A 27,854-nucleotide genomic window follows, 5' to 3' on the forward strand; every position below is an offset into this window, starting at 1 on the left:
CACAGACTCCACTGGTAGCACTTACTTACATCACTCTGGAGCTCTCAAAGGAAGATTAGATTTTTGTCTGCACTTAAAAGTTTAAAGCCTAGCAGCAGCAGTGCTTTAAAGTGAAAGTGTGGCCATGGCACAAGCACTGGGAGAGAATTCTCCCAGCTCTCTATGGGCACATTCAGTGCTTTTTTTGTTTAAAAAAAAAAAAAAAAAAAAGTGCAGGTACTCCCCAGCTGAAGGATTTTGTTGAGCAAAAAACAGTCGGACACCTGTCCTGAGCGGCAACAACCCAGACCAGGAAAAAAGATGACGGTACTCATTTCTTGAGGAAAGTAAATTGGAAAAATGGTCTCCCACCCTTTTTCTTACTGAGCCCCCTAAATCCTTTTCTATTGAATTTGTGATAAACTTTTATAATTACGTTGAAATAAATAAAGATTTTTGAACTAAAAAATCAAAATGAAACATTTGTATGTGCCGTTTGTTACTTTGATTTTAAGGAATTAATACATGAAATGTACTAAATTGAGTTTTATAGAAAATTCCAAATTTTCATAAAGTTCTCATCCAATGCAATGTCCTGACTTCGTTCCTTACTGTTGGTGTCTATGGCTGAATGTTTTCGGAGTAACCATGAGTCCACATATTTTTTAGGGTCGAAGCATGGGAGGAGCAGACCAACAATTTTAATAAACAATAGTGCTGAAATTGTTTTTGTTATAAACAAAGCTCTGGTCGAAGTGATGATCAGATTCATTTGTGAAAATCCTCATTCACATTCACTTGAAGAAATGTGAATAGTACTCCGAGCGTTTCAAATGCAGCAATTTTTCCGGAGCTGTCTTTTCAGTCAGATATTCACAAAATCCGTAAATCAGATCTCTTTCATTTAGTTGCAGACTAATCGATAATTTTCTAACTTCAATCTCGCCGAATGTCAATTGAGAATTAACATCTTCAGGCCACTGTTTTTTATCAAGCACACGTATCCATTGCATCAAATCATCATCTTCACTATCAAGCAACCTTTTTTAGATTGATTATTTTCAAGGTTCTGTAAAAAGCTTCCAGATCAATTGAAGGATAATTTTTATAATCTTTCTTGTGAAGTGAAACACCCCGAAAGCAGAGATTTTTAACAGATTTGGTGGCACTTTCATAATACAGGCCTGGGTTCATTTGTCTTTCTTGAAAAATTTGTTCCCACAGCTTTTATCTTGTGATCCACCCTGTATAGGTCCATGTCGCGCTCTTGCAAGTCCAAGCTCAATTTGGACAATTCTTGATGAGCATCACACATAAATCCTAAATTCAATATAAAATCTGTGTTTGTAATTTTTCACTGTAAGCCCTCATATATGCATTTATCTTTTGTGTCCCTAGTTGAATCATTCTTTGCTTCTTCGAAATGTTCACTAAAGCTTCACCATTATCCCAAACAGCTGAAACTGTCCGGAAACTGGATGCCACCCATCGTGTGCTTAAAATTCAGCCAATTTTTACAAGTTGAATCTCCAGCAAGTTTGCACACACTTTCAGTTCTCTGCTATTTTTAGTCAACATGTTATACAGGACATAAAGCTTATCAATAATTGCTTTCAATCCGTTGATACCTGAAACCGATTTTACTGTGTCACTGACCAACAGTTCTAATCTGTGATTAATGCAATGCCACACAATTAAAGAAGGAAATTTGTCCTTCATTAGTTTCATATCTCCACTTCTATTCCCCAACATCAGGACTTCACCATCACATGCAACACAAACTAAATAAGTTTTTAAGTAGTCTTCTGTCAGTCCATATGACTGAAGACAATCAAGCAAAGAATCAAAAATGCCTTTTGCACTAACACTTCGGAGTACGATCAAGTCCAAAAATAAATTTACCACAGTATTCATTCCACTATCTGTGACACAAATTCGAACATACGCAATTAGGGTTGATTTTTTACTCAGAGTAGTAGACTCATCAATTATCAATGAAATTTTGCTTTTTGATCTAGCGATTTCATCAGCCAAATTTTTTCTCATTTCATCACTAATGTGATTCATGCTGTTAATACACGCGTTCGCTGAGTGATGAATACGGCCCATGTCAATTCTGTTTAGTTTTTGTAAATCAGTTTCAGATTCAAAATTATGAAATGATTGGTTTTCTTTTGCCACCTTATATGCTATGTGAAAATTTTTTGCAGTAATCACTTTTTCGCGAGATAAAGCCTTTAAACACATATTCTCAAGGGTCTCTTTCTCAGCTTCTGCAAGCAATTTTAACACAGCTTTATGCCATGCAGTTTCCTTGTGATCAAAGTTTTTTTCGTAAAGACATAAGCTGTTGCTCTTGATTTCATTGTTTGCCCATTCTTTAGAAATTTTCATTCCAGCCTTCTTTTCTACTCCAAGAGTTCTAATTTTTTAACAGGGCGTACAGCCAAGCTTCTTATTTCAAAAATTTAGCCAATTGTACTTCATGCAAAAGTCATTTTTTTGATCAACAGTCCAGTGCCTAGGCCAGTTGTTGTCAGTTTGCTCTTGGACACCAGTTGAACCAGGAACAGCAATGGTCACTGACGCAGTTAATTCTTTCTCTTCATTCACGTCCTCACTTGTTCTGGCTTTCTTATTCATGGAAGGTGAAAAGACCTTGTAATCCTTTTTATTTTTATGCTGGGGCTCATGACACAGTAAACTAAAATATACACATGTACTCACATTGGCATTCCGTCTCCACGCTGGAAGTCACATGACATGACTATTTCATGTACCAGGGAAAGCTGCTTCTGGGGTCAGCGGGAGCTGTGCTGGGGGAAGCGGCAGTGCAAACTGCTCCTAGACCAGCGGGGGCTGTGCCAGGGGAAGCAGGGCAAGCTTCTCCTGGTGCTGGCTGGGGCTGTGCTGGGGGAAGTGGTGGCGCAAGCTGCTCCCAGGGCCGGCGGGGGCTGTGCCGGGGGAAGCAGACGCGGGAGTGCTCCCCAAAAAAGGTGACGGTATGCCATACCGGTGTGTACCGTCACAAAAAAAGCACTGGGCACATCTATACTTACGAGAAGATTGATGCTCAGGAGGTCGATCTTGTAGTGTTTGATTTAGCGGGTCTAGTATAAATCCGTAAATCGAACTGTGAGGACAGCCCTCACTAGCATCTGGTACTCCTCCTTCTGCAAGGAGTAAAGGAAGCTGACAGGAGCATTTGCTCTCGTCGGCCTCCTGCAGTGCGGATGTCTCCACAGCTCGGCTTAAGGTAAGCCAACATCAGCTATGCAAAATGCATAGCTGGAATTGCGTTTCTTAAGCTGACCTTCCTGGTCTAGTATAGACTAGGCGGATGTAAACTACTTTCACAAGGGGTAGTAGCTAACTGCACTGGGAGCTATAGTACGGTTCACACTGGTGCTTTACAGCACTGTAACTTGCTATTCTTAGGGGAGGAAGGGGAGAAGGAGGGTTTCACATCTCTGAATCAGAGAGGTACAGCACTGTGACATGCCAGTGTAGACTCAGCCTGGTACAGTGTTTCTCAACCAGTGGTAAGAGTACCTTAGAGGTACTCGAGAGAAGTCTGGAGGGGTATGTCAACAACTGAAATGTGGAGAAAACTGAATTTTTGTTTTAAGTTTGACAGCGTTTTATTATTTTTGTACTTTCTACACCCAAAAATTTCATCGCCCTCCCTGCTACGATTAAGTTGTTTAAACAAATATGTTGCAATGGCAGGAAAAAACCATTGTGTCTTAAAACTGTAGGTACTGGGGGTACTTATAATTATTTTAATGGGGTACTTTATAAAAAAAAAAGGTTGAGAAACACTGGCCTAGTACACTGGCTATACAAAACTATACAAAACTACCCTTTTGCAAAGCACTTCCTTAGCTCTAGCCTTAGCATACCTGAAATTATGCATGGCTATAGACCTCTAAAAGCTCATTAGGCATGTTGTTTACAATTGGTGGTTTGTAAACAATGGTTCAGACTGGTGGGCTCCAAAGACATTTTCATTTATTCTCGATTGGTATTTACTAAAATGGGCATGTGGCTTTGCCACTGCCACATTGGACAGACTTGATTTGGAATGCCCTCCTCCATGATCCTCTGCGCTGGGATCAGAGGCCTTTAAAGAAGGTGCCATGGCAGCTGCTACTGAAGTTTCCACAGATACCATCTCTACCTATTTATCCATTTCTCCCCTCACCAGTCTTCATTTAAGTGGATTTTTCCTCCTTGTCACAGCTCTCCTTTGTTCTTTCTTTTTGTTTAGCCGCCTTTTCTTCACCTCCTAACTGTTCACTCCTTTTCCCTTCCTCACTTTCTTTCATGGGTACTTCGGGTTTTTTGTACTCCTGTCTTGTGACTGTACATGGTCAACAGCTGTAACCTAGAGAAGAGCTTCAGACGGCTGCAGGTATATAGCAAGGACTCAGGTCAGCAGTCCAGTCTGCTCTGCAGCTCTTTCCATGTGCAGTCTATTTGCAGATCCTCAATGCAGAAGAAAACTGTCTAGGATCAGTCAGTTTCACCTTGTTAAACTCTTTCTACAGGATTGCAAATAGTGAAGGAATAGGACACTAGTTACTTTCCCAGTGGAGCCCCACCCAGCTCCTCCTCCACCCTTCTGGCCACCTGTGTCTAAAACCCCTGTAGATTATAGGTTACAAAATCTTACTATCATCAGTGAGGAATGTGTACTACTGTTTACAACAAGAGACTAAGACTCCTGGGTTGTTTAATTTCTGTGCCTCAGTTTTCCCATCTAAAATGGCTTCTTGGGTTCTTTGGGTTAGACAAGCCAGCAGCAAAGTCAGGAAAAGCATGAGCAGAAACGTTTAAAATACCCAAGCCTTTCTGAACACGTGTTGATTTGATTCAATGTAAGTTTTGGGCAAAGCTTTATTCCTACAGCTCTACCAAACTGACAGCTATGCAAAAACATCACGGACTGTGAAATCTGGTATCCCCCTGTGAGATGTCTCTGGTGTCCTCCCTTGTGTGCTTTTATCCTATACTATACAGATTTCACATGGGAGATGAGCATTTCTCAAACTGGGGGTCCTGACCCAAAAGGGAGTTGCAGGGGGAATCACAAGGTTATTCTAGGAGGATCATGGTATTACCACTTCTGTGCTGCAGTTAGACTTGGACAACTGGAGAGTGGTAGCTACGAAGTTGGCCAGGTTGGTCCAGCTCTGAAGGGAGCACCCCGCCAGCAGCAGCAAAGTAGTAAGGGTGGCAGTACCACACCCATGCTGCCCTTATTTTAGTATTGCTGCTTCAGAGATGGGTGGCCAGAGAGTGGCAGGTGCTGACTAGCAGCCCAGTTCTGCAGGCAGCAGTGCAGAAGTAAGGGTGGCCGTACCATACCAGGCTATCTTTGCCTTCAGAGCTGGATTTCTGGTCAGCAGCTGCCATTCTCCAGCTGCCCATCTTGGAAGGAAGTACTGCTCGCAGCTGTACAGAAGTAAGGGTAGCAATGCCACAACCACCATACAATAACCTTGCGACCTCCATACAATTCCTTTCTGGGTCAGGACCTCTACAATTACAGTGCCATGCCATTTCAGATTTAAGTACAGGCAGTCCCCGACTTACGCAGATCCGACTTACATCGGATCCGCACTTACGAACGGGGCTTTCTCACCCCGGAGCTCACAGGCAGCGGTCCCGCCACCTCGACCTCTGGGGCGAGAAAAGCTGCTCCCGGTGCCCCTGGTCTGCTGGAGACGGTCCCCAGCAGACCAGAGGCACCGGGAGCAAAGCCGCAGCCGCGGCGCGGTCCCGCGCCTCTGAGGCTTTGCAAGAGCAAAGCCTCAGAAGCGCGGGAACCCGCCACGGCTGCGGCTTTGCTCCCGGTGCCCCTGGTCTGCTGGGGACCATCTCCAGCAGACCAGGGACACCGGGAGCAAAGCTGCAGCGGTGGCGGGGTCCCGCGCCTCTGAGGCTTTGCTCCCCGTTTCCCTGGTCTGCTGGGGGGGGGGGGAGCGCAGCTAGTGTTGCCCCCTCCTCCCCCCAGCAGACCAGGCTTTTCTTGTGGACCCTGGGGCAGAGCGGCTGGGGCGCTGCCGGTTGGTCCCGCAGTGCCGCTCTGGGCACTACGGGACCAACCCCAGCACCCCGGCTGCTCTGACCCAGGCGTCCTGATTCAGCCGCTGCTGGTCAGTTTCAGCAGCGGCTGAATCAGGATGCCTGGGGCAGAGCAGCTGGGGTGCTGCTGGGTTGGTCTAGTAGCACCGAGGAGCGGCGCTACTGGAGCAACCCAGCAGCACCCCAGCTGCTCTGCCCCAGGCGTCCCCAAGTCAGCCGCTGCTGAAACTGACCAGCGCTGACTACAGGAAGCCCGAGGCAGAGTTGCTCTGCCCCGGGGTTCCTGGAATCAGCCGCTGATCAGTTTCAGCAGCAGCTGACTTGGGGACGCTTGGGGTTCTTAAGTTGAATCTGTATGTAAGTCGGAACTGGCGGTCAGTTTCAGCAGCGGCTGAATCTGCCAATTCCGACTTCCATACAGATTCAACTTAAGAACAAACCTACAGTCCCTATCTTGTATGTAACCCGGGGACTGCCTGTATATGAAATCATGAAATTTACCATTTTAAAAATTCTATGACCATGAAATTGACTAAAATGGACCATGAATTTAGTAGGGCCCTAGTTTTACTGGTCCTATATCTGGGCAATGCAGCCTAAGTGCGGATCCTGAACAGCTTTTTTTGCCTAGACCAGGGGTGAGCAAGACAGCCTCTGCAGGCCGAATTTGGCCCGCCAAGCAGGTGGATCCGACCCGCAGCTGCCCTGCTGCTCCTCTGCCTCAGGCCAATCAAGACCTGGGGGCAGGGGAGCAACCAAAGTCTCCTCCCCCACCAGGAGCGCGCGGCACCAGATGGAACCACCAGCTGTTTTAAAATACCCAGCAGTTCTCTCTAGCCACCGTGCACCCGTGTCAGGATTGGGGCCCGGGATGAGAAATTTTGCACACTCCCCCCATCCTCAGGCTCTGATTGGCCCTGATTGGCTTGGGGGGACAAGAGGAGCCCGTGAAGTCTCCTCCTACTGCTGTGTCTAGAGGTAACCACCAGCTGACTATTTTACTCTAGGCACCAGTGGCAGGGAACAAAACTTCACGTGCCCCCCCCCCCGCACCCCGCGGGCCAATCAGGGTCTATGGGTGGGGAAAAATGAAGTCTCCTGGCCCCAGCCCTTCTGCCTGAGGCCATGCCCCTTCCGGGGTGGCCTGTGATCACTTCTGAAATTTATGAAGTGGCCCCCTTTTTAAAAATTATTTCCCACCCTTGGTTTAGACTCATTATTTCAAAGACAGCAGGATTTAGCCACAGCCTGTTACAATTAAGATTCAGAATATCCTGTTTCTAGAAGCCTTTGTGTTCATTGTCAAAGAAATTTGCCTCTGAGATGCTGTTGCAGCCTGTGATGCAGCAAAAATATTTCTAAGATCCCTTGCCTGTGAAGAAATTGGCCAATTTTCAAGCAGACTTGCAAATGAACTTAACGTTGCAATGGTCTTTTCACAGAGCTTCGTCTATAAATATTTATAGGGCAAAAGGGTACTTTACTAGTGATTGAGATGGGCCAAATTCTGCTCAGTTACATCCATGCATCTTGCAAAAATCAGGAGAGTTGCATGGTTGTAGCCAATAGGGACTATTGAGCTCTGAGATACTGTGTATATTTCATACTAAATAATCATATTTATACAGTACTTTCCATCCAGTATCACTCATGCATCTATATTTTCTACATCTTACACAATTAGAATAAACCTGCATCTGCATGTATTTCTGGCCTCCCTGGAATTCAGTAGAAAAAGCTGCTCATTAGCTCTAGTTTTGCTGTTTGAGAGCTTCAATTGTTGATTATTACACTGACATCTTTTTGATAAGTTAGACCAAACTCACAAAATAGAAAAAGCAAAACCCAGCTCCTCCGGCCTTTACTTCTGTTTCTGCAGAGGAGTTCACCAACTTTTTCCAAAGGAAACCTGGAAAAACATGTCGTGAACTTTCTGTTCCCCTCAACTCATCACCCTTCCCCTCCTACAACTCTCGCTTCTTTCTCCTCGCTTGTCACAAACACGGAAGTTTCTTGTCTCATTCTCTGGTCCTTCCACTTGCCCTTGAGTCCCCATCTATCTTCTGATCTTTCTCTTGCCAACTCTCCCTCCCTTACTCATTCTAAATCCTCACTCTTCTCTGGCTCGTCCCCTCACAATACAAGGATCTGTTTATCTCTTCCATCAAAAAAAAATCCAAAACTCCCAAAATCTCTCCTGTTACCATGTCATCTTCCTTTTCCCTTTCATGAGCATTCTGTTTACAATTGCTATCTGAAATTCCTCTCCTCAAATTTCATCCCTAGACCCTTTCCAATTCAAACTCTACCCTTTGCATTCCATGGAAACTACTGTTGTTGAAGTCTTAGCCAAAACCCAGATTTGGTGCTCCAACCTTATCCTTGAGCTGTCAGTGTCCTTCAACAGCATATAGACCATGATGATCCTCTTGAAATTTGTTCTGGTTTGGATTTTATGACTGTTCTCTCCTGGTTCTCCTCCCACCTCTCTGGCCATACCTTCAGTATGTTTTTTTGGAGAACCCTCTTTGTCACCTCTCCAATTTTCTGTGAGGGTTCCACAAGGCTGTGTCCTTGGTCTTCTTCTCACCTCCTTCTATACCTTATCTCTGTATATTTCATCCACATATTTTCCTTCCATCATCTCTATGTGGATGATGCACAAATCTACTTCTCTGCTCTGGACCTCCTTCTGGCCAAACTAGAATTTCCTGTTTTCCCTAACATCTTCTCATGGTTATCTAGCTATCAGCTCAAGTTCAATATGACTAAAAACAGAGCTTGCATTTTTTTGATCCCAAGGCCTTCCTATTCCTTTCTTGATCACTCTGGAGAACACCACCATCCTGCCTTCCAATCAGCCCATAACCAAGGATGGGTGGCATCCTTGACTCAGATTTCTTTCCAGGCTCTCACATCCCGACTGTACTTAAGTCTTAGAGATCCATTCTCTAAAATATGGCCTCTCCATTCCATTCATACAGCTACAACTCTCGCCCATGTACTTGTCTTAGATTTCAGTTGCAGCAACATCCTTCTCTCTGGTTTTAACCCCTGCAATTTTGCTCTGCTCATACGCATTCTGAATACTTCTTCAAAGATCGTTTTTCTAGCTAGCCACTTTGATCATGTCACTCCCTCTTTGCATCCTGCCATTGCTCCTCCTTTTCTTCCATATCAAATGTAAGTGGCATGTCTCCATTTTCAAGGCTCTTCATGGCCTGCCTATCATCTCTCATTTGTTACTGAAACGTTGACTCCAACCTACAATCATCCCATGATTTCATCCACCCTCGTTGTTAAAAAACAAGTACTTTGTGCTTTCTCCCATGTTGCTCTCACGCCTGGGAACAGTTCCCTGCAAAATTAATGCATTGTCTATCCTCTCACCATTCTTGTCCCAAAGCCTACAAAAAATTGAGAATGATTAGGCTGCTGGTGTGCTAAGCCATTATCATGATGACCAATCTTTGTTGCAATATTTTCTTGTGCTCCCGAAGGGTATAAGATCTTTAAGGGATGGCCCATCTTTTTATTCTTCATACAGCAACAAGCCCAGTGAGGTCTTGGTCCGCAGCTAGAGCTCCCCAGCAATATGAAAAAGCAAAATAATAACGCCAGTTGTGGCACTCACTTATGCCAGCTGTTAGTTAAATGGACAAAGTGGCACACATTTTCTGAATAAAAGAATCTTTCAGCTCTTATTAGTACACGTATCCCACTTATATAGCTGTAAGCAGTATGATTTTTATCCAATAAAAAAGTAAACTATAACTCCACAGCGCATGAAGAATTACAACTATTCTCACAACTATAAGCCCTAATTTAACAATGGCTCACCATTTAGAATTGTTTTTAGATGAGTATCTTAAAGCACTTTCCAAACATTCAACAATTAAACTTCCCAAAATGTGTAGATGGCAAGTAAGCATTATTTGAACTGAGCAAATAATTCAGACTGAATCCTTTTTTAATTTACTCTGTTTCTGTTTGCAACTAGTCTTTGAGGAGCTTGTAAGTTTCTCCAGGGTATTCATTATTCAAAATTATTTCCAGAAAACTTCTACATGTAACTCTTGGCCTCTGGACTGTTCCCAAGCAACTCATTTTGAGGACTGAATGTTCAAAATTCAAGTTGTGTCCAATCCAAACTAACCAGGTCAGATGGCTAACATAGAATCACTTCTCTTCTCTGAACTTTTAGAACCAGGTCTGCTATGAATACTAATGTCAGAATCCAAAATTCATTTCCACTAAATTATTCTTTAATGTTGGTTTAAAATTCACTATTCCATGTAAATTAACTTACTAGATTCTTGTCAGAAAGCCATCACAATACATTTGATGATTTTGAGTAAATATGTATGGAAATGTAAAGGAGACAATATAGATCTAGGTGATGATTGTTCCCATTTTTCTGGCCTAGACTGCCCTGTGATTGAAGGTCACACCGCGACTTGTTAAGAGAGCCCAAAATAAAACTCAGAGGCTGTGTCTAGACTGGCCAGTTTTTCTGGAAAATCAGCCACTTTTCCGGAAAAACTTACCAGCTGTCTACACTGGCTGCTTGAATTTCCGCAAAAGCACTGACAATCTCCTGTAAGATTGTCAGTGTTCTTGCGGAAATACTGTGCTGCTCCCATTCGGGCAAAAGTCCTTTTGAGCAAACCTTGTGCGCAAAAGGTCCAGTGTAGACAGCTCAGCTTTGTTTTCCGCAAAAAAGCCCTGATCGTGAAAATGGCGATTGGGGCTTTTTTGCGGAAAAGCACGTCTAGATTGGCATGGACACTTTTCTGCAAAAAGTGCTTTTGCAGAAAAGCGTCCGTGCCAATCTAGACACTCTGTTCCGAAAATGCTTTTAATGGAAAACTTTTCCATTAAAAGCATTTCCGGAAAATCATGCCAGTCTAGACCGGGGGGGGGGGGGGGGGGGAAGAGAGAGAGAGAGAGAGAGAGAGAGAGAGAGAGAGAGAGAGTTTTACAAACTCTAATGCCAAGATTTTTCTTTCAATTTCATTTTAACAAACTTTTCAGCCAGGCCCCTGCTCTAACCATTTGGCTACAGTGCTTTCCATAGTTTTTTCCACTCTTATTCAATGCACCAATCATGTCCACAGTAGCCAACAGTATGAAATAATGTGTCAAATAAGATTTAATCTCCTTGCCCAGCCTGAGCTCTCTTCCCACCTGGGGAAGATTTGCTGCACTTCTCCAGATTCCTTAGCATCCCAATAGCCACTCCCAGCACCTGCTCAACTCAGCTGTATGAGACCTCTGACTCCCGTCAACTTCTATAGCCCAAGGGCGTATGGTAAATCACCTGTACCTCGCCAGAGGCTCAGCATGGAGGAAGTATTCACTCCACAACATCTGCACTCACAAAAGCTGTCTGTAGCTTTTCAGGGCAGGCCCTCAGCCCTGCAAAGAGTATGTTTAATTTACAAACTGAAGTCACTGATGCTGAATGCTAAACACGTGCTTAAGTGCTTTGCTGAATCTGAGCCTAAACGCATTGGATAGTCTGGTCTGAATAGCACCACCTAAATGGGATAAGGAGTAAGGACATTGGGGCTGCAGTGCAGCAATGAGACTCCACTGGATCACCAGCTTCTGCGGTCCTCCTGGCAAGGTGTGGGAAGGGGCCCAGCTCTGCATGGCCCAGAAGGAGCCTTGGGCAGAATGGACAGGGGCAGCCAGCCCTCAGCACCATCTGCTCTGCAGCACTGACACCCCCACTTCAGCCTTCAGAACCATGTGCCACCACTGTCACAGGAGCAGCTGGGAGCCCTGATCTTCTTTGAATTGTTAGGCCCCAGGGCAATTTCCCCTTTGCCCCACCCCCCATCGGCAGGCCTACCAAACAGGCAAACAGCGGGAAACAGGAAACACTCACTGCTCTGTGAGATCTGGATCAAGGCCTAGAACATATACGAGCAACACAATTTTTCCCTCTGTGCACTTTTAATCCAAACTGAACACATCCAAACTCTGCAGTGACCCCATAGATCTGACCACCAGATGAACCATTCAAGCTTTGCTCTGAGGCTACGTCTACACTGGTAGCTTCTTGTGCAAGAACTCTTTTGCCACAAGAACTCTCCTAGACTGGATGGACTGAAGGTTGAATGGCATCTGATTGGTCTGGACTGGAAGAGTTTGCAACCATCGGAGGGGAATCAGCATCCCCACTCTAAGCCCCTTGCGCAAAAATGGTGGTTCATTAAGTATGCAAATGAGGCGTGGCAATATATATTGCCACGCCTCATTTGGATATGTTCTTGCGCAAGAGAGCGCAATGTAGACATAACCTAAAAGTTATTCCAGCGCCACTGCGCTAGATGGAACAGAGCATTATTAAATATTTGTTCCACATGTAGATAATTCAACTGCAATCAAGTCACCCCTTAATCTTCTTTGTGAACAGGTTGAGCTCTTTGAGTCTATCACTATTAAGATGTTTTCCAATTATTTAATCATTCTGATGGTTCTTCTCTGAACCCTCTCAATAGAGCAACATCCTTCTTCAACTGTGGGCACTGGAACTGGGCACAGGATTCCAGCAGGTGTCGCACCAGTGCCAGGTATCGAGGTAAAATAACTCCACTGCTGCTCTTCTCTCCCCCTCTTTGGGCATCCCAATTAGCACTTTTGGATACTGCGTCTCACTGGGAGCTCATGTTCAAGATTTTTTTCAGTCACTGTTCTGCTAGATGAAGCCCCCCCATCCTGTACATAGGTCAGGATGTCCCTAGAGGTGAACAGTCAGCTGTATTAAAATGCATATTGTTTGCATGTGCCCATTTTACCAAACAATCCAGACTGCGCTGAATCAGTGATCTTCCTCTGCATTATTTACCACCCCCCCCCAATTTTTTATATGAGGTAGCATACAAGGGCCTATTCTGTTAGGTGCTTATTCTGCTGGCTTCAATTACTCTGTTGTTGGGTTATTTTTTCCACAGTAGTACTGCTCTAGGTGGAAAGCGTCTGAGTCTCACTAGCTCCTCTTTGAGCATGGTTTGAGGAAGGCATACTTACCCCATTTTAATTCCCCAGGTACAGGCAGTCCCCGACTTACGCGGATCCGACTTATGTCAGATCCGCACTTACGAACGGGGCTTTTCTCGCCCCGGAGCTCACGGGCGGCGGGTCGCCACCAGTGTCCTCCGGGGCGAGAAAAGCTTCTCCCGGTCTCCCTGGTCTGCTGGGGGGGGGGGGGTCCCACAAAGCCGCTGGACCCGCCCCAGCAGACCAGGGACACCCGAACAAAGCCGCCCAGGCGGCGGGAGTTCCGCTGCCTGGGTGGCTTTGCTCGTTTGCCCCGGAGCAAAGCCGCCCAGGCAGCAGGACTCCCGCCGCCTGGGCAGCTTTGCTCCTGTCCCCCTGGTCTGCTGGGGGGGTCCAGCAAAGCCACTGGACCCCCCCAGCAGACCAGGGACACCTGAGCAAAGCCGCCGCCTGCCCCAGCTGCTCTGCCCCAGGCGTTCCCAAGTCAGCCGCTGCTGAAACTGACCAGCGGCTGACTACAGGAAGCCCGAGGCAGAGTTGCTCTGCCCCAGGCTTCCTGGAATCAGCCGCTGATCAGTTTCAGCAGCAGCTGAATTGGGGACGCCTGGGTTTCTTAAGTTGAATCTGTATGTAAGTCAGAATTGGCATCCAGATTCAGCCCCAGTTGAAACTGATCAGTTTCAGCAGCGGCTGACGCCAGTTCCGACTTCCATACAGATTCAACTTAAGAACAAACCTACAGTCCCTATCTTGTACGTAACCCGGGGACTGCCTGTACTTTTTTCCCCTTTTGTTCCTCACCAGGCCTCTTTAACATCCCACTAACTCTGTATTTCTAAAATTCTCCTGCAGTGGTAGTGATCTTATTGTGTGTAATAACAGCACAGCAACGTTACGGGGTTGGGATAATTACAGATCTAGAGTAGGTAAAGGGGGAAAGCGGAACACTCAAGGTCTATGCTTACCAGAAGATCGATGCTCCAACATTTGATTTAGCGACCCCTGTAGACCCCTAAATTTACTGTAGACCCTTAAATTGAATGCAGAGGGGAGCTCCTGCCGACATCTGATATGGAGGCCCCTTTTACAAGAAGTAAGAGAAGCTGACAGGAGCATTTACTCCTGTTGGCCTCTTGCAGTGTAGATGCTGCCAAGGCTTGGAGGGTTGGCTTAAGGTAAGCCGATTCCAGCTATGCATTTTGCATAACTGGAGTTGCATATAATTTCATGGAGGTTAGGTCCATAAAAGGCTATTAGCCAGGGGATATAAATGGTGTCCCTGGCCTCTGTTTGTCAGAGGCTGGAGAAGGATGGCAGGAGACAAATCGCTTGATCATTGTCTTCGGTCCACCCTCTCTGGGGCACCTGGTGCTGGCCACTGTCGGCAGACAGGCTACTGGGCTAGATGGACCTTGGTCTGACCCAGTACGGCCGTTCTTATGTTCATATCTTAAGCCTACCTTACTTGTCCAATGTGGACCAGGCCTCAGTGTGTGATCACATTTCAAGTTCCCAGCTATATCCCTGCTTTGGACCAGTAAGTGAGGTTTAAGTAGGTTAGAGGAAACTTTCAACTTACATGCAAGAAGCTCCGGAAGATCCATACAGATCTCCAGTTTAACTTTAAAAAGGGGCAACTGAAAAAACAATGTGCAATTTTATATCCTTTCTATAAAGCTGTTACACCAATTGTGGGTTTGACTGCTCAAAAACATAAGAAAAATGCTTTGCTTCAGAGATTCTCTGGCTTTTCCATATTGTGACTCCATTTTGCAACAGTCAGTCTCCTCCCTACCCCATCTAGAAGAAAAGGAGAATAAAGCCCCTTCCCCAAAACATGTTCCTGGACATGAAGGGATTGGGATCCCCAGCCTATGAACACCTAGTCCATAATAAGAGAGTTTCAACCTGTACTAAGCAGGATTCTCTGGTCTGGCAACATACATGGTCCAGCACGGATGTTGCAGGACCACAGTCCCAGAGGAGGCCCAGCGGCAGGATCCCTGCAGGGCTGGCAGGGAAGTGGGCTGTGCACAGCAAGCTGACAGTGGGGCCACAGCACATGGCAGCAGGGTTGCCCAGTGTGCTTGGGAGACCCGGCACATGGCTGTCCAGTGGGGCTGGGAGCCACAGCTGCCTGGAGGGTCCCGGAGCCCCAGCAGGATGTGTACAGCTACCCTGCGGGTCCTAGAGCCCTAACATGACACACCTGGCTGCCGTAAAGGGGTCGGCAGGGCAGTAGGGCCAGCAGGATGTGGGAAGCCAGCCAGGAAGCAAGTGGGCAGGGCCAGAGGGACAGTGGCAGGAGTCCAGAAATGACCTCCCCTGGTCCAGCAAAATCCCTCATCCAGGACTGGACAGGTCCCGAGGGAGCCAGACCAGGGAGGTCCAACCTATATTAGTTATATAGAAAGATGGAAGTATCTAGAACTAACACAGTCTAATGTTTAGAGCAAAGTACTTGGGTTTTAGTCCCTGCTTTCTGCCACTGATTCAAGGTGTTATCTTGGACAAATCACATAACCTTTCGGTGCCTTAGTTTCCCTCTGCATATAATACAATGCATGTCTTTCAGAGAAACTGAGGCCCAAACTTTCAAAACTTCTCATGCAAACTCATACAAATGTTCTGATGTCAGAACAGAAGGCAAGGCGTCACATGCCTGTATCTTCATACAAAGGTTTATGTGCACACCAAGGGCTTTAATACCTCAGCCGGGAATGTGTAAGCCTGCATATGCTCCTTTTGAATCCTTCATCCTCTAATGAATATTTATGAAGTATTCTGAGATCCCCAGTACAAGTCTCTAGAGAAGAGTAAACATTCAGGATGGCAGTAAGCACTAGTGTAACCTGATATCAGATTTAAGTAAACATCAAAAACTACTACCCAACAAAAAATGCATATAAACAAAACAAAGAAACAAAATATCGGAAGAAAGACTGGGGAGGGAGGGGAAGGAGAAGAGAATGGGAACTAAAATAGATTCCAGTGTGTCAGCCTTTCTGTGCCAGGCATAGGCAGGGTTCTGCCATAAAAGCTTAGACAGGATCTCTTAGAATCAGCATTTGCCTCCCTGATGGCTGATGACCACCACTCTTCAATAACTGCCTGCTTTCATTTTACATCATCATCCAACCTTTACCGGAAGCTGGGGAAAACTGAGGGCCTTCCTAGGCACCAAGTGGCTGCTGTTTTCTTATGAATCTCACAGAAAACAGACTGAAAACCCGACTGAGGAAAGGTTGAGGGTGCATTTTGCTCCTCCATATGTCAGTTCCTTAGTCATTACAAACATGGGCCTGATACATACAACCAAAGAACATGTAATCTTCCCTGAAGTAAGCAGGAGCTGTGTCCGAACAGAGCAGGAAAAGTCTTGTTGCCAGCAGAGCTTGTTTTGGGAGCTGCAATATTTCACACTTCCATTGTGATTGCTCTAGCTGGGGAGATACTTCCCAGCTGTCCCAGTTCCTAGGAAGGAAGGATGTTAAGTATCGGGTAGCTGACTAATCGAATAGTCGATGCATTTTTGCATCAACTATTCGATTAGTCGATAGGGCGTCTCCACGGTGAAGTGTAGCAACAGCTCTAGCGTTTCAAAGCGGCAGCGCCACACTGACCCTGGGCCTCTGCGCAGTGCTGCCACTTTGAAATGCTCTAAGGAGCCCAAGGCCGGGCTCCCCATGGCATTTCAAAGCATCAGCGCTGCACAGAGTCCGGGGTCAGCTGTTCCCGGGCGCCATGCAGTGCTGCCGCTTTGAAATGCCATGAGGAGCCTGACGTTGGGCTCCCCGTGACATTCGAAGCAGCAACGCTGTGCAAAGCAGCTGACTCCGGACTCCATGCGGCCGCTTTGAAGTACTCCCTTCTCCTCCCCCACTGCTGCCTCTATCTGATAGAGGCAGCAAGGGATATGGGGAAGCAACTAGTTGACTAGTCCTTTACATCCCTACTAGGAACATCCCTCATTTCAGAGACAGCTTCACCTCTTACACATGTATGTGCTGCACAAGCCCGCACGGATATATGCTAGAGTACAGACTGACAGTGTATCTCTTGCGCCACTTCTGCCAATTCCTGGCTGAGCAAGATCTAATTGGCATGGTGACATGGGACAGCCCGGCCAGAAGACATGTGCTCTGAGGTATATGTCCGGCAAGTTCCCTCCAGGGCTCCAATCTGAGAGCACTCATGCTGTACCACAGGACTTGGAAAAGCCAGTGCCAAACTGCCTAAATTTCAACTTGCTAATCTCCATCACTCAGGGGAAAATGCCCTGATGATGGCTGTAACCTTTTGCTTCTTTGTTCTGTCTACAGAGAAGAAGGATGAAGTGGTTGGGTCAGCCGCCTGGGATTTAAAACCAGGGGTTCAATTCCCTGCACTGCTACAAATTTCATATAGGACTTTGGAGATGGCACTTAGTGGGAAAAAAAGAGAGATAACAATAGGGTGCAGTTACACAAACATCTGGGAATGAGCAGTCTGTTGGCAAGCTTTGAGCAGGTTGGGAACTACAACAGTAAAGCACTTCAGGTTGCAGGGCAAGGGCGATGCAGCCCTCCATCCCCTCTCTGCTCTGAACAACACAGAAGTCCATATGTGATAACATTGACAAGCATTTGTAATATAACTGCATCCTTCTTAGAGATCCCTGGCACATTTTAAAGGCCTGGGCAGTACTGCCAGCACCGAGCATTAACAAATTGATAGTGTGGAGCCTGAATCTTGAAATTAACTATTTTTTTTAACAAAAATCATAATGTTTAAGCTAATGTGGGAATCTCTATTAGCCTTTGGGGTTTAAAATGTTTAACTTTTTAGTCTTCAAGATTCTCTCTGCAAACACGAGGGCTTTGAAATGAAAGTTGAGATTTCTTATCTAATCACATGACTCCAAGAACTGGGGGGTTCTAAAAAAACAAACAAACATGAGAATTCAAACAAAATTACAATACTGCCTGTGTCACATTAAGACTGATATAGAGTTGAGAACATATTATATGTGCATCCTACCTGAGGTGCCAGCACAGAGATTCAATAGGTGAAGTGGAGAATTTGGATTTGGTGCAATCTATTTGACCAGGGGCTCTCAAACTTCACTGCACTGAGACCCCCTTCTGACAATAAAAATTATTACTTGACCCCAAGAAGAGGAACCAAAGTCTCAATCCACCTGAGTTCCACTGCCCCAGGTTTGGGGGGGGGGGGCAGGAGAAGAAGGACAAAGCCAAAGCCCAAAACGCACTGCCCTGCACGGAGAAGGGCTCCAAGTCCCTGCAAATTGAAGCCAGCCCAGGTGAACTAGGGTTGCCAGATGGTTTAACCAAAAATACCAAATAACCCCCCCCCCAAAAAAAAAACAGGGAAAAAAATCTGTTGAGGAAAAAAAAGGAGGAGACCAAAGTTGTTGACCAAAGGGGGACCTCCAAGAGTTATTAAGCAAAAAAAAAAAAAAAACACCAGCATGGCCCCTTTAAGAAATGCTTTTGAGACTTTTTCACCCTAACAGGCTGCAGGCAGCCGTCTGCCATCTTGTCTTCCTGCTCCGGGCCAGACAGCTCCCCCTGCAGAACCAGGTAAGCACCTGGGATTTTCGCCTCCTGTCCAGGAAAAAAAATCAGAAAATACTGGACACACAACTTCCTGCTGCCACAGAGAAGCATGGCACAGCAGGCTAGGAGAGGATGGCAGGCCAGAGCCGAGCAGGCTGCGGGACCACTCCAGCTCCCACCACTGCAGTAAGTGTGAGGGAAGGGGTGACTTCTGTTGCTGCCCCTCATCAGGGCCCTAGTAATCCCTGGCTTGCATTATTGCATGGGGAAGGGAGCAAGGGGGAGGAGCAGGGGCAGGAAGGGGCATAGTAGAGGTGGGGCTTAAGGAAGAGGATGGGGCAGGGCCCCCACTAAGGATGGCTTTGGGCACATCTGTAACATGAGGAAATGCAGAGGGGAAGAAAGAAAACTGAGACTGCTTGTAACCACACACCTTGTTGACAAAAAGGTTACGAAACTGGATCTTTTCAGTGGTAAAGCTGTCAGCAGGAACAACAAATTATTCATTAGACTTAAACTGTGGCAGATACTATAAAAAACCCAAAGTTACTATTCTATCTACAGAGACTTCTAAGTTCAACCAAGTGCTACTAATTTTTCATGGAGGAAGGCTCATCCAATATTATGTATTTTAGATACACTTACCTAATCATTACTATTGTTTTGCATTCTTAGGGTCTTATCCAAAGCTTAAAGTCAAAGAAGAGAATCCCAACGACTGCAGCAGACATTGTATCAGCTATTTTTTATACGTATCTCAGACACACACATGCTCAAACACACATCCCTCCCATTAGAGCAGTTCAATGGCAGTCTAGACGTAGCCTATGTGTCATCTACATTTTGTTTACCGTTGCCCACATCAGGGTTGCCAGAATCCAATGGTTTCTGCCCACTTAGGTTTTTTTCCTACTGATGTTACTAAAGTGACACACATGTAAAACAAGGGCACATGAAGTGAGGTGTGTGCTGATTGCATACAACATTGACTGAGAACCATGCATGCCTTCTGCATCCAATCAAAGCACTGCTCCAGTGGGCACACCCTGCATACTATAGGTATGCAAACACGGTTTGCAAAATACCTTATCCCAGGAGACCGTCTTGGTTATGACAATCTTGCAGCCCACTGAGATGAAGAAGGGCCACTCATGTGGCCCACTCACTAGCCTGGGTTACCCATCACTGAGTTAGAGACTAGGCAAGGCTTTGGAAAGTGTATGCTATTAATACTAGTATCTAGGTGGCATGTCAAAAAAGCAATTGCAAATGACACAGGCATTTTTGGCTTCTATTTTTAATTATGCATACACCTGGTTTAGACACATACAAGTTCTTGCACATAGGTATGCATGCAACCCAAATCTGCACTAGGATTTGAATGCACTAAATGCAGATGTATATGAGTTTTGATATGTACATGTTCGAAACTTTGGATCATCACATCCTCATTTATTATGTTTTCATTGTCTTAAAGCTTAACTCAGCTTTCAAGGAGTCACTTGTGATAAGCACGGCACTTCAGAAAAGTTATTTTGATACTTTCAATGGTCTTAAATATTTCATATTACATGGGAGAGACGTATGGAGAGTGGAATTATATGCTCTTGCAAAACCTTTTATCTCAGGCTCACAAATTTCTTTACCAGTACTAGTTAATTAAGCCCCATGACACCACATGGGTATACAGATGTTTACCTAGCCTTAAATCCAGTAATCTCAAAGGGCATCAGGAATGAATCAATGTGCTGGTACTAAATGAATCACACACTCTTCTGCAGAGTCAGAACCATAGACTATCAGCTCCAGAAAGACAGGTCTCTGCCAATTGAGCTGAATGAGAACAGCCACTAGAGGCAGACACTGCACACAGAACATGTCCCCCCAGGCAGTCAAAGCTCGCCCTGAGCATCTGATACTAAGTGGAACTTCTATACAGGTGTGACACCAATCTGTAATAAATTAAAAGACGAAGAGACAGAGGCAAGGAGACGTTAATAAATGTGTCCAAGTTCCCATGATGGGTCAGTGGAACTAAGAAAAAAATAGTTATATTGCCACTTAGTTCTTAGATAGTGCTTATAGACCTACGACGTTTCAGCAACTAGTTCTTGTATGCTCTAACCACTAGGACACACTCCTGTTGGTGCAAAGAGGATAGCCCAGGAGTCTTTGCTCCACCAATTGCTTACAGAACGTCTAGTATGTAAAAATTGTTATTTTTAATTCAAGCATGCAAAATGTTCACTGTAATCCAAAAGTGAGCAAATTATTCTAATAAAAGGTGCATTCAAGCCAACAGATTTATCTTTCACATTACATTTCTGCACCTGAGATGTCTTATGGACACACGTGACTCCAAGATCTGGGACATTTAAAAAACAAACAAACATGAGATCTATAGCAAAATCGCAAGAGCTGGTAGTACTGCATATGTCACATGTATTGATAGTGCAGCCCTGTCCAAACAAAGGAATACAGTCAGACAGTTTATCATTCTGAGAGATCAAACCTACAAAGCCAATTGATCAGTCTGTGTACAGTGCTAAGATTTTCATCACCCACCCTGTTACTATGAGCTATGATTTGTTTCTCTGTGATTTGCTCCTTTTGTTCCAAGAGGTTTGGCCTTCTGTGAATGTTTCTGATTAACTCTCGTTTCTGCAGCACTAGCTAAGGCAATCGGGGCCAAATTTCCAAACTATCTTGGTCCTATTTAAATACCAAAACAAGTGGCTGGATTTTGAGTGTTCAGCACCCACCTGTTCCTGTTGTTCTTAAGAGGAGCCACTCGGAGTAAAGTACGTTTAAAAATATGGCCCTAGATCTTCATGTCCAGGCTCAAATAGGAAGAGCTTTTCCCCACTCCACCATCTGACTGCTGCGTAGACATACCCTTAGGCTATGCCTACACTGCAGGCTTCTTGCACAAGAAGCTTTTTGCAGAAGAGATCTTCCGCAAAAACTTCTTGTGCAAGAGCACGTCCACACTGCAAAAGCGCATCCAAAAAGTCGTGTGCTTTGGCGAAAGAGAGCATCCAGACTGCATGGATGCTCTCTCAGACAGAAACTCTGATTGCTATTTACAGAATGGCCACCAGGGCACCTGTGCTTTTTTTGATTGCTTCTTTTTGTCCAAAAGACCCCTCTGTTCCCCGTCCACACACACCTTTTTTCACAAGAACACTTGCGTAAAAATGAGTTATGCCTCATAGGAGGAGGAATACCTACCCCGGAAAAACTGCTCTGTTCTTTCGTTTTACTTGCGCAAAAACGCGATTGCAGTGTGGACACTCCATGAGTTTTTGCACAAAAACGGCCGGTTTTGCACAAAAACTCTGTAGTGTAGACCTAGGCTTAGAGTGTCTACATTAGAGATCTGCACCAGTTTAACTGGATGATTGTAAACTAATTTACACCAATGCAACTTATGTAACAGACAAGCCCAGGGATTCCTGTAAACTTGCTCCTTGTTGGTGAGATAGTTTCCAACTTCTGATCTTTTGACTTACTAGCAGGGAACCACAAGTCAGCTGATCTAGAGATCAGGGAGTTTTCCCTTTCTCACTTCACTTACACCCATGGGAAAAATCCCTCTCAATAACTTGCTAACAACAGCTGTTGAAAAGCCAACTGTGCACACACACACACACACACACACACACCCCAACCTTATTTTGCATCATTCAGCTATCTCACTAATCTTCCTACTGAACTCAGTGGATAGGGTAACAGGGTATTAAGTAGACTTGGCAAGATTATCAGTATGTGCTGCATGACGCACCACGGTTTGTAGGTGTTCAATCAGCCTGCAAGTTCAGATAGCTCCCTTTCCCCAACTTCTTGTGTTTGCTTTATATAACTTTAAGAAATAAAGAGGCAATAACTTCTCTCTCTTCCTCCCAAATGATAAATGATCTAGCAAGCGGATAAAACAATGATACAATAATACGTCATTAAGCCGCAAACACTGCTGGTGGAGAATGGCTAAAGTCTTACTGATTAGAAATGATACCTAGATACATCTAGACGCTGCACTGTGAACATGCAGAGAGACTATACAACGTCTTGTTTTCTCCCAGAAATGTTCAATAGGCTTTCTAGCTAAGATTGCTTACTGCTTTGCTTGGGATGAAAACTTTTCAGAGTCTCAGCTGCTGTAGATATTGCCTCCTGCCCCTCACACTCTTGCAGTTGTTTGATTTTTATTTAGTATCAGAATAGTCTCCCTCTTCCAACCCCCATTTTTCTGTGCACTCAGTGGTTCATAATGTGCACCTAGCTTGTTGTGTTGAAAGCACAAATGGCATCTACTATTAGAGAGATGTGGGACTCACAAGCAACTTGGTACAACTAGGGTTGCCAGATGGTTTAACCAAAAATACCAAACACCCGCCCGTTTCCCCCCCCCACACACACACACACAAAACACTGGGAAAAAAATTCTATAGAGGAAAAAAAAGGGGGGAGACCAAAGTTGTTGAGCAAAAAAAAATAAAAAAAATCAGCATGGCCCCTTTGAGAAGAGGCTTTTTTGCCGGTGGCCATTTTGTTTTTCTGTTTCAGCCACAAGACAAGCTCCTGAGGACCCAGCTAAGCGGGCAGGTGGGAAGGGTGTCCGGGGGCCCAGCGGGAGGTCCGCTGGCTGGGCTCGGTTGCTAAGTGTGTCGTAGGGTTGCCATGTGTTTGGTATTTTCGCCTCCTGGTGGGAAAAAAAAATCAGAAAATACCGGACATTTTAGGTGTCCAGTATTTTCTGAATTTTTTTTACCGGACAGGAGGCGAAAATACCAGACTGTCCAGGTCAATACCGGACACCTAAAATGGGCTCATCACATGAGGCCCATCAGGGTTCAATGTGTGGCCTGCAAGATATGTTGTCTACCACTGCCCATATGCAAAGTTGTCAGATTCTGCTAGTTTCCATTGGCATGGGGTTTTTTTCCCTACTGGTATTAGTAAAATGACATGTATGTAAAGCAAGGGCAAGTAAAGTGAGGTGTGTGCTGACTGCACACAACATTGGTTAGAGAGGTGTGCACTCTCTCTGCATCCAATCAAAGCATTGCTATGGTTCAGCTGGCATATGCTGCAAATTCTAGGTACACAAGTACAGCTAGAAAAACTACCCTATTCCAGGAGACCGTCTTGCTTACGACAATCTTATAGCCCACTGAGATAAAGGAGGGGTCAGTCATGCACCCTACTCACTAGCATAGGTTGCCCATCGTTAGTATAGCCTCTTGACCCACCCTTGGATCATGACTGTAATGAGCTATTCAGCTGCAAAAATCAAATGTTTTCAGCCATTTCTCTGTTTACATTTAGGAGAAATTATAGTTAGTCCTCTCAGGGGCTTCTGGTGAACAGATAGGATGGACTCGGGGCTCAAGCACAGAATGGAGGGTCAGAAGATCTGCATTCATCCAGAATGACCTGGGGCAAGTCTATGCCTCAGTTTACCCATAAATAAAATGAAGATGGTAGCACTGCGGTAGCTGCATAGTTCTTCAGTGGGGTAATGAAGAGCTACGCAGCTGCCTTCACTAGTGTCTGCAAATTACCTCAAGCTGCTTGGGAAGAAGACGCTATAAGTGCAGAGTATGTGTGTGTGTGCGTATATATATATATATATATATATTTGCACAAGTCTCCACTTACAGTAGATAAGCACTGCATAGCTCGAAGGTGCATGCTCTGCCTGGTGTTCTGCCCTTTGACATGTAAGCTGAGCTGGCACACACCAGCCTGTCTGAAGGATTTAGGGCAATGTGTGTTTTGCTGCTGATTTCACACATTTGCATAGGTTAATATCTGCTGTCCCTCTGACTTGGCCAAGACTCTTGCCAAGTACAGACTCTTCTTTTTAAATTTCCATGTGAATCTCATTTTGCTTAAAGTGTCTTGCCAGCCTATCTTGTGTATCAAGTGCCGTATTTATCCTCAGAACCAGTGCTGCATAGACATCAGCAGTGCAGACTTCCACGTACTGCTCTCCCTCCCCCGCCTCACTAAAGGCTGGAGGGACACTCTCTAGGAGCTTGGTGTTATTTGAGTCTCCATTTGGTCCATGGCCTTTCTTAGAGTTGCCAGGCCTGGTTTTTGACCGGAATGCCCAGTCAAAAAGGGACCCTAGCCAGTCTGGTTACTGGTGCAGGAGGCCCGGGGCTAAGGTAGTCTCCCTTCCTGCCCTGACTCTGCACAGCTCCCAGAGTGGCCGCCCAGTCCCTGTGACTCACAAAGAGGTACCAAGCGCTACCCCCACCCCAAGTTCCAGCTCTACAGCTCTCATTAGCCAGGCACCACAACCAAATGGAGCTATGGGGGAAGCACCTGCAGACACAAGGGCAGCACACGGAGCTTCTTTTCACCTAAGGGTGGCAGGATGCGGCTGCCACTTCCTGAGAGAGCCTCCGGATCCTACAGAGCCTAACCCCTTGTCCCACCCTGAGTCCCCTCCTGCACCCCACAGGCCTCATTCCCAACCTCACCCCCCCTCACAATCCAACCCCCTGCCTCAGACCAATGGAAGTGAGTGAGGGTGGGGGACAGCAAGTGACAGAGGGAAAGAAGGGGTGGGGCTTCAGGGCAGGGGTGTTTGGTTTTGTGTGGTTAGAAAGCTGAGGCTGGCAATGAGAGTGCCAGCTATACTAGCGGCATTTATGTTGTGGACAGCAGCACCCCGGGAAATGGACTGTGAGCTGCATTCACGTAAACAGGCCACTGCCGGGTTATTAGGTGGCCAGAACTTTTGGTGACTATCAGCCTGGACCACAGAGACGTACGAAGATTCCCTGATATGGATGCGGATTTGCCACCTTGGCTCACACTGAACACGTCACCTTTCTTTGATTTCTATGGGGACTCATGAAAGGCAGCAGAATCAGGCACTTCCTCCCTCTGATCCTTACAAATGGGTAATTGTTACAACTTTCAGAATCTCAGCAGGGACTGTCTGTCCTCTGTGTTTGCACAGCACCTGGCACCACGGGGCCCCATCCCAGCCAGGGCCTTTGAGCATTGCTATAAATAGTTACGGCTACTACTGTTAGCAAAAATGTCAGCCTTGATTCACTCAGGCAGAATAGTTGTTATTTTCAGGCCACATTTTTAATCATTTCTTTAAATAGACACTGCTTTGATCCGGTTCATATGCATGGTTTTGTATCTTGAAGCACATGCCATGAATATACAGTTATGATCCTGGTGCCGTGATACCAGAGAGCAGCAATTCTCAAACTGAAACTCAGGACCTCACTGTGGGTGAGGACCCCATTTGAAAGGGATCACTAGGACTGGTAGGCTTACACTTGCTGCGGCCCAGAGCTGAAGCTGAAGCCTGTGTCTCTAGCACCCACAGGCTTCATCCCTGGGTGATGGGGCTCAGGATACAAGCTGCCTGCCTGGGGCTGAAACTCTTGGACTTTGACTTTGGGCCCACAGTCTGGAGTGGCGAAGCTTGGTCAGGCTCAGGCTTCCATCCCACATCCTGGGGTAATGTAGTAATTTTTGTTGTAAGAAGGGGGTCGCGGTGCAATTAAGATTGACCCTGCTAAAGGTCTAAATAGGAATGAATAACACAAAGAATACCTATGAAAATTACATTTGCCCTGCAGCACCTCAAAAGAACAAGCCCTAATTTCCTGAAATGGCTTTCTGTCTTGAATAGGTGAAGCTTCCAGCATGCAAACTACTTCTTGAATGAGTGGGTAGTGAAAGGAGTTGGCTACGACATACATGCCCCAAGATCTCTGGGGTCTGAGAAAGGAAGTCCGTGAGAGGAAGAGGAAGTTGAGAGCTAGCTAATGGCAGATAGCAGGTTAGGTGGACATGAATTGGGAAACTATATTAAACTAAAAACCGTGTGTTCTTTATACTAATACAGGAGTGTTACATCAGGAAAAGGGCTTTTACATTATATTAAATGGTGCCATGTTATCATTATCAACCACGTACATTACATGAAAATCTGAGCTCAAGCCACATCTGGTCCACAGGATACTTTCTGTAAAGACAGCTAGCGGACTGCAATCCATTCCACAATGCAACTAATCACAAACTATTGGAACAGTTCTAGCAGATTTAGATTTTGCTAAATGTAATCCCAGCACCAAATTCAGGCATTAGATTTTAAATCTATTTAAATCCCAGAAGCTTGACTGCAAAATGACTCAGACTGTGAAAAATCTCACTAACCACCAGTATCTAGATTTTAATTGAGATCCGTCTTGAAAGGTTTTCTTTGTTTTTAACTGGGTTATGTTTCCAGCAGCTAAGACTGGGGGGAATGGGAATCACAGCTAGTATGGAGCAACACTGCAGATATCTGCTTTATATCTGTGGTGTTTTTTGCAGATATGAATGTGGATACAGATACAGATTTTGTATGTAGATCCCTACAGATTTGTGGATATCTGCTTTATACCCATGGGTATCCACATCCACAGATATGGATATCCATGGCTCATTTTTGCGGATATGGATGCAGATACAAATTTTGTATCCGCACAGGGCTCTAATCACAGCTTCCCAACATTCAGGAAAAACACTGCAAAATTGGTTCTCTTCACTATACAGTAACAAAGATACAATCACATTGCTAGGATTACAAAAGTTATCAAGCCCAATTCATGTATGGTTCAGATTCAGAGAGTCTCTGATAGAATGAGTGGAGTAGGTTACAATATTACAGTCTTGTCAGAACTGATTCAATGGCCTCATTTTTATCCTTAACTACTTCACAGGTAATTGGGCTGCAATGTAATTAGGGGATACCCTGAGCAGAGCACTATCAGTTTCCACTATGCTAATAGAGACCTGCTGCATCTGAATGCACTTGGGCTTATACTTCTTGTCACCAGGGTATGAGAAGAGATGTTGGTTAAACAGTGGAATCTCAGGTAGTAGGAATGTTGTTCACAACACAGTCCTAGAAAAGGCATGAAATAAGGGGGTTCCAGAGATATAGCCTGTAAGAGATGGCTCCAGCATGTACATCTGGCCTGAATTTTTTACTGTGCTGGGGAGGAGCTCTGTTCTCCCAGATGGCTGCTGTTAGTGGGTGTTGGAGCCCACCAAGGAGCAAGCAGGCATGCAATATTAATAGCATGACTGAGAAAATTATGAGCCCACATCAAAGCTTTGAAAGTTGTTTCATAACACTTGGCTTTAAGACCAAGAGACAAGCAAAAGGAACTCAACTTGAATTATACGTGTTTA

General features: G+C 45.3%; 1 protein-coding gene and 1 pseudogene across 7 annotated transcripts in view; both read right to left on the minus strand.

Annotated features, from left to right (window-relative positions):
- Positions 1 to 27,854, minus strand: part of PAK3 (p21 (RAC1) activated kinase 3) — a 200,792-nt gene that overhangs the window by 57,575 nt on the left and 115,363 nt on the right. The gene's annotated exons all lie outside the window — the stretch shown is intronic.
- LOC142831311 (E3 SUMO-protein ligase KIAA1586-like) lies at positions 219 to 5,630 on the minus strand (annotated as a pseudogene).

This window comes from Pelodiscus sinensis, chromosome 13 (assembly GCF_049634645.1).
Source record: "Pelodiscus sinensis isolate JC-2024 chromosome 13, ASM4963464v1, whole genome shotgun sequence".
NCBI classification, from domain to species: domain Eukaryota; kingdom Metazoa; phylum Chordata; order Testudines; family Trionychidae; genus Pelodiscus; species Pelodiscus sinensis.